Genomic DNA, 8,464 nt, shown 5'->3' with positions numbered 1-8,464 from the left:
CCACCCATGGATGTGCCTCTGCCAAGTCATTTGAAATCCATAGATTAGGGCCTAATTTGTTTCTTTATTTAAATTCACTGATTTCCTTTTATGAACTTGCAACTCAGTGATTGTTGCATGTTGCGTTTATATTTTTGTTCAGTATAAGTCCCATTCCCAAACTCCATAGGCGTAAACACATGCCGCGTTCAAAACAACTCAGAACAATACGAGGTCAAATCATGACGTCGGTGATCTTCAGATCGGAGCTCTTGAATGAGGCCCGAGTTGATTTGATTTGTTTTAAGATAATATCTGGATACTGTGTATCAGGATGTTGTGGCCATTTACACAGATGGTTCAAAAGATTCAAGGACAGGTCGCACTGAGTCAGGGAACGTATTACAGATCATCTGTCTGTATATACCGCAGAGCTGATGGTCATACTGTTAGTCTTGCAGTGGGTTGAGGAAGTCAAGTCAGACAGAGTAGTTATTTGCTCAGATTCATGTGCAGTGTTGATGAGTCTCCAGTCCTTTAGCTCACGTAGCAGATAAGACTGTAATGAGGTGCTACAAACCCATGGCAGGATTAGACAGATGGGTATACAAGATACGATTTACTTGGGTCCCAGCCCATGTGGGGGTGGAGGCAGTTGATGTACTGGCTAAACATGCACTTAGTTGTGGGGATGTTGATGTTGTAGTTTCAATGAGCAAGGCAGAGGTAAAATGCATGATATGGACAGTGATGTTGCAGAGATGGCAGGAGCAGTGGAATAGAGATACTAAGGGCAGGCATTTATTTCAAGTACAGAGGAAAGTCAGGAAGGGACAGAAGAGAGGACCCTATTTTTACAAGATTAAGGGACACAGACGGATGAATAAGACCTTACATGTAATAGGAAAGCATCCAACAGGACATTTTTAAATGTTTAATTTCACCTTTATTTAACCAGGTAGGCTAGTTAAGAACAAGTTCTCATTTACAACTGCAACCTGGCCAAGATAAAGCAAAGCAGTTTGACACAAACAACAACACAGAGTTACACATGGAATAAACAAACATATAGTCAATAATACAGTAGAAAAAGTCTATATACAGTGTGTGCAAATGAGGTAGGATAAGGGAGGTAAGGCAATAAATAGGCCATGGTGGCGAAGTAATTACAATATACCAATTAAACACTAGAGTGAGATGTGCAGAAGATGAATGTGCTAGTAGAGATACTCGGGTGCAAAGGAGATAAATAAATAAATACAGTATTGGGATGAGGTAGTTGGATGGGCTATTTACAGATGGGCTATGTACAGGTACTGTATCTGTGAGCTGCTCTGACAGCTGGTGCTTAAAGCTAGTGAGGGAGATATGAGTCTCCAGCTTCAGTGATTTTTGCAGTTCGTTCCAGTCATTGGCAATGTGCGATTATTGCCAGAAAACAGAGAATGTTGAGCATGTATTGCTACAGTTTGGGCAGTATCAGAGGGAAAGAGTGTTTGGATGTTAAATGACAGGACAGAGTTATTGTTGGGAGTAACCAGTCTTGTTCAGTACATTGCAAAACATCCGGGTATATTAAGCACACCGGTAAAAACACTGGTGTTGTAGTAATTTACCAACAGATGGCATCAATGTGCCATTTTGCACCCATAACATCTTCCCTTTTATAAAATAGGACAGGAGCTGTCAATTCACTAACAAAACAAACCTAGTAATTGGGTCTGTCTACAATCCCTAATAGGAAACCTACAGATTAAGTGTTTTATGTGGCTGGGACAGCTGCTAGCAGCGTGAAAAGACAGAGGGCTTGTCTGTGAGGACTGTGGGTTCACGCAGAGGTGTGTCCCCTGACTGTCTGAGTATTGATGGGCGACGTGATCCCCTGGCTCTTCGCCCAGTGCCTCAGGCCCCACATGACCTGCTGGGGTTCCGTCCTTTGTCACGTGACCCCTATACCCATCAGGGTTCTGAGTAGGGGCTTGCTCAGCAATCTGAAGGTCAACCCTGTTACGACGGTACAGTGAGCCATTCACTTCGACCAAGTAGGAGCGTGGTGCAACTTTCTGTACACAGGATCCCGATTCTCCAGAGGCCCGTCCAGTCACCTGGTAATGGCTTCATCAGCACTGTTTCACCCACCCTGAACTCAGTTAAGTCTTTTGCTGATTTGTCGTAGATGAACCTGGACACCTGTCTTCTGTGATTAAGCTTCTCCAGCACTTCTGTCACCACACAGGGCTCCAGGAGAGTGTTGGCTACTGGCACAGCTGGTTTTAAGCGCCGTGCCATGAGGCGCTGGGCCGGGCTGCTATTCAGGCCTTCTGTTGGGGTATTGCGCCACTGCAGGAATGCTTTCCAGGTATCCTTGCCCTTTTGCAGAGGTTCTTTGCGATTTTGACTGCCGACTGCCTTCCCATTAGCTTTTGGGTGTCGTGGCGATGAGGTGATGTGCTCGAATCCCCATTCTGCAGCAAGTTTCCAGAACTCAAAGCAGGAGAATTGGGGTCCATTATCTGAGATTACCCTATCTGGCTGTTCATAGCGTGCAAACTGAGCCTTGCAGCGTTTGATCGTTGTCTCTGCTGAGAGGTTGGGGAGAAGGTAAATCTCCCAGAAGTCTGAGTAATGCTCGACTACCAGAAGAAAGTCTGTCACTGTGCTGGAAGAGATCTAGACTTACTATCTGCCAGGGCCGCATCGGTAGCTCGTGGGACATCATCGTCTATCTTTGTTGCTCAATGGCGTATTCATTGCAGATTGTGCATTTATTGACAGTCTTTTATTTCACTCTGCATTCCTGGCCAATACAGTGTGCCTGTAACAGGCCTCATCTGCAATGTGACTTGAGTGAACGCGCTCCAGCATCTCAGGGCGTGATGGGTCTAGCAGTGATGGGAGTGTTGGTATGAAGCTGTAGTCCCATCAGCATTTGAGCTGGGCTGAAGCCATTCTGGAGTGAAGTTGACCGATAGGCCAGCAAAGCAAGGAGAGTAGGCCGAAACCAGGATCTCAGGTACCCCATTGCGGGCAAAGATGGACTTCAGATGAACTACAACGTCTACAGACTTTGTTTGTGGCAGGTTTGCGATTCTCACATACCTTGAGAAGTAGTCCACCACTAGCAGGTAGGTGGTTCTTTTTAGAGTGAACAAGTCTGCTCCCAGTCTTTGCCAGCGCCTCTTGGGAAGTTGTGATGGTTCTGTGTGGTTTGTGTGCTCTTTTATGCTTGTCCTGCAGTTAAGCACAACTTCGTTCAGTTACTGGCTGAGTCCAGGCCACCACACAGCCTGTTGTGCACGTTCTCTGCACTTGAACACACCTTGACCCTTGTGCAGCTTAGTGAGGACATACTTTCGTAAGGCTGATGGAATGACAAGTCTTGTTCCTTTCAACGGAAGACCGTCGTGCACTGCGAGAAAAGCGCGTTCTGCCCGGTACAGTATCAGAGGGCCTTAGCATTAGCTGAACTCATACCATCCTTCCTGACACATTGTCATGACTTTTGAGCACACAGTGTCGGCTTTGAGTTGTTCTCTCAGGTTGTCCATGTTGGAAACACTTGCTGGAAGCTGTTCCATGATGGCATCCACATATATATTTGTGCTCTCCATGTGCTCCTTTTCTGCATTAGAAGCTTTGGATTTGACTGGCGCACATGGCAGTATGTCTGCAGTCCACAGACTTTCCAGGGGCATGAGCAATCGTGTAGGAGTATCTCAAACGTCTCATCCTAAAGCGTTGGATTTGTGGGGGAAGGGTGTACAAGCGTTGGTTCCACAGAAGGCTCAGGAGCGGTTTGTGATCAGCTTCCAGCTGAAAGTGTTGACCAATGAGAACGTCTCTGAATCTCTCACATGCCCATGTCAGCCCCAGAGCTTGTTTTTCCACATGAGCTAGCTAGTATCTCTGCTCAGTCGGTGTGAGTGTTAAGAGAATTATGTTCTCAATGTTCATAAACCACTTCAATTAAACTACTCAGTCTGCAACCCAGAGTTTGTAAGATTCTGGTTGAATTAAACAGACGGAGGCGCAGCCACAATAGTCAAAATGTTTATTCACGAGAGCGTTGTACAAAACCATCCATTTTATACTGGCTCCTTACACACATACCTCCACACACAAACAGTCCTATGCACATACTGTATCAATACCCAACCGACAAAGATTAGGGAGACCTTGAGAAGTACTCCCTGTCCTCTCCCAAGTCTCTCAGAGGCCTAGCCAGGTCGGCACCGAATTTTACTCAGACAGTCTGTGTTTGAAAGAACAGTCCTGTCTAAACATTGAAATTAGTCTTATCTAACATTGGCTCCTCTTAAAAGACACGGAGCCATCTCCTAGGCCTGGAGCTCTGTACTCGTTATCCCACTGGTCGGAGCTCGGAATCGGTCCGTATCTCACCATCTGTTGCGTCATTGACCTTTCCACAAACCTCTCACACATGGGACCAAACATCCACACAGAACCAAAACACTCATACAGGTGAAAGTTGCCCACAATACATTACAATATTTCCCAAACCTGCTATCGAACCACCCTGTCTGGGAAATATCCACCCCAGAGTTCTCTGCTAGCTCATGAGCTAATGTGGTAAAACCTGCCAGGGCCTTGGTCACTGATCCGTCTGGAGCTGTGTTATTAAAAAATAAACGTACAGCAATGAACCCCAATCATTCTTCCTTTTCTGCCAATTAACACATCGAGAGTCAGTCTATTTTACCAGGTCATGAGGGAGGTGGTGGAGAACTGGTCAGAGAGCCCCTTTACTGCATCCCCAGTATCATTCACAAATCGCTGTTGATTATAATAGATGTCATTAATCCAATCCACATTTTTATTTATTGTCAACCACCAAAATAATGTACTGGTAAAGCCTTCACCTATTTGCTTCATCTGGAACTTCCCTGAGGATGCCAATAGCATCCATCTGGACTCCCATCCTGGTCAAAACTCCTCCTGTGCCTACTTTAGTCTCCTGTAACTGGCCTCTGATGACTAACTCGAACTGGTTGGACCAATAATCCTGGGGCGCAAGTTCCTAACCACCCTTTTTGGTAGTTTCTGTCGTATGCGTCCTTTGCTGGTACGAGCCCACCCTACATCAGATATAGCTGCTGTGAGGTTAAGAATTGTCTCCTGTACTTCCCAAACCTAAGTCAGTCACATTAACGATTACCTTTCAGCCATTAAAATCATCTAAGTTCTCGGTGCCATTCTTGTATCTATAACACTGGTACTCATCAGGAGTTAAAGTGAACCGAGGTGGGTTGGCCGAGTACTTCTGGCCAACCCAATCCCTGTAAAGTTATTTGCTTTCCTAGGGAATTGTTTACCTTAAATCTTACATTTTGATCTTCTTTTACTCCTTATTCTGTAAGTCACTCATCAGTGTATTATATAGTTTATCTTTTACTTCTTATCAAAGACAATGGTGTCCTATAATTAGTAATGGGAGGTGGTGAATCTGGATGTATCAGAGAGGTTTCCAAGACTAGGATGCAGCTCAGAGCCCCTACTCTTCCCAAAAACCACCAACTCTCTCCTGCCCTTAGTCGGTCTGCTAGGTACCACCCCAAACTCACACTTCTAGGATCACCCACAGTGATGAACGGTCGGCATAGGAAATCTTCGTTAAGGAGGTAACCCCTGGACCCTGTTGGTACTCGGTTCTTCTCCTAACTCTGTGTGTGAGCAGTGCTTATATGTGTACATACCGTAACGTGGACCCAAGTGACTCTCTCAGCTATTCTACTGGCCAAGGCGGTGGTTTAACAGAACCTTGTATGGACCTTCTCAACGGGGCGGCTTCCCGTCTATTCTCCTGAGGGACTGGATCCACACCCAGTCTCCTGGTTGGATTGAGTGAATCACCTTTTCCTGTAATTCACCTGTTGGACACAAAATCTTGGACATACGGGTTTGGTTAATTATATGTAAAACATGTATCTTTTGTCAAAGTTTATGATGAGTATTTATGTTATTTTATGTAGCTCTCTGTAATTACTCCGGATATTTTGGAGGCATTTCTGAACATGGCGCCAATGTAAACCGAGATTTGTGGATATAAATATGCATATTATCGAACAAAACATAAATGTATTGTGTAACATGATGTCATATGAGTGTCATCTGATGAAGATTATCAAAGGTTAGTGATTCATTTTATCTCTAATTCTGCTTTTGTGACTATCTTTGGCTGGGAAAAATGGCTGTGTTTTTTGGATTTGGTGGTGATCTAACATAAATATATGTTGTGTTTTCGCTGTAAAACATTTAAAGAATCGGACACGATGGGTAGATTATCAAGATGTTTATCATTAATGTGCTGTATTGGACTTGTGAAAGTTAAATATTTCCCAAAAATATTTTTTTATTACACGCGCTGCCTTTTCAGCGGAATGTGGGGGGGTTCCGTTAGCGAAACCTGTGTCCTAGACAGGTTAAACAATGACTTAGGTAAGATTAGTAAATTATCCTTATGTCTGACATTATCGTGTAGGATCGCCCCTTTCATTTTCCACATGTGCCTTCTGCTCTCTCTCTATCTTGCTAATTTCCTGCCCCCCCCCTTCCGTCTCCTCATACTCCCAAACCATCAAGGTCACTTTAGGCCTCCGTATAGGGCGGGGAGCCCTTCTCCGTCTGCCTTTTTACACTATCTGTCTGTCGCTCCTTCCCACAACCATCAGTATCAAATATAGGTTGTTTCCAAATATTGACTAAATGTCTCACTGTCTCCCTGTCTGAACTTATGGATTTGAGAAAAATCAACATGTCTATAGTAGTCACGCCCTGACCTTAGAGATCCTTTTTATGTCTCTATTTTGGTTTGGTCAGGGCGTGAGTTGGGATGGGCATTCTATGTTTTGTGTTTCTATGATTTTCTATTTCTAGGTTTTGTCCGGGTATGGTTCTCAATCAGGGACAGCTGTCTATCGTTGTCTCTGAATGGGAACCATACTTAGGTACCCTTTTTCCCACTTGTGTTTGTGGGAAGGTAACTTTGTTTGATGGCACATAGCCTTTAAGCTTCACAGTTTGTTTTGTCGGGGTCATTTCAAATAAAATAGAAAATGTACGCTCACCATGCTGCACCTTGGTCCAGTTCTTTTAACGGCCGTGACAATAGTATTAATCTCAAAGATTATTACATAGTTCATTATGTTTATCTCATCCTCTCAATGGCCCTGGATCACCACAGATGTCATGCATCCCTGTCCTGTTGGCTTAGAATATGTCCTGAATATTTAACATAAGTCTACCAGTAGTCCAAGGCTATGCCATTTCTTTATTTTCATTGGTTCAAAATACAAATATATCAAAGAACTATAAACTCGTTCATAATTATCAATTACAAATGACCTTAAAATCAGTATCACAAATTACCTTAAATTCATTATCCAAATGGCCCTCCCGTGAGGCTGATCAGACCACAAAGGAAAGCCATGAAAGAGGTCAAAAGTCATACCACCCTTTCACAGTAGTGTTTCTTACTATATTAGACAAATTAAAGAAAAAACATCAAAAATGTTCTACATGTTGTATCCCGGGTTCCCAGAACATTATTTTATCAAAAGAATTCACGTGTTTAATTAAAACTCAGAAAATCAAACTTCTAATATTCTATGTGTGTGTGTACCCCTTTAAGACATCGTCTCTCTGGAGACCAGATGCGCTGACCCGGCTTCATGGCACCTGGCTCGATGTCCACTCTAGCCCGGCCGATATGAGGCGCTGGGATGTACCGCTCCGGGCTATGCACACGCACCGGGGACACCATGCGCCTCACAGCATAACATGGTGCCTGCCCGGTCCCTCTATCTCTCCGGTAAGCACGGGAAGTTGGCGCAGGTCTCCTACCTGCCTTCGCCACACTCCCCGTGTGCCCCCCCATAGTATGGTCAGGGCGTGAGTTGGGGTGGGCAGTCTGTTTGTTTTTCTATGTTGGTTTTTGTGTTCGGCCTAGTATGGTTCTCAATCAGAGGCAGGTGTCGTTAGTTGTCTCTGATTGAGAATCATACTTAGGTAGCCTTTTTCCACCTGGGTTTAGTGGGTGTTTATTTCCTGTTTAGTGTTTGTCATTCACCTTACGGGACTGTTCGTTTGTTGCTTATTGTTTTTGTTCAGTGTTCATTTTGCTTCATTAAATTATGGACACTTACCACGCTGCGTTTTGGTACTCCGATTCTTCTCGTTACTCCTCCTCAGAAGAGGAGGACGAGATCCCTTACATATCCTTAACTTATTTTTGATAAATTCCCCCCGTTAATTCTTCCTAGAATTTTTGAATAATTATTTGCATGAATCCTGATAGTATTTAGATCTCACACTTATACAACTATAAGTTCTACTTATTCTTAGTTGTTCCTTATGACTTTTGACTGATAAATATATCTATCTCCTTATTCTATGTGTGTACTTTTAAAATTCTGATTAAATTACTCTTATGTGTCTCACTATTGATGTGTATGTGTAATGGTTTTCT

This window comes from Oncorhynchus mykiss, chromosome 8, assembly GCF_013265735.2.
Source record: "Oncorhynchus mykiss isolate Arlee chromosome 8, USDA_OmykA_1.1, whole genome shotgun sequence".
Taxonomy (NCBI): domain Eukaryota; kingdom Metazoa; phylum Chordata; class Actinopteri; order Salmoniformes; family Salmonidae; genus Oncorhynchus; species Oncorhynchus mykiss.
The sequence above is the reverse complement of the archived record's forward strand: the minus strand, read 5'-3'. Positions refer to the sequence as shown.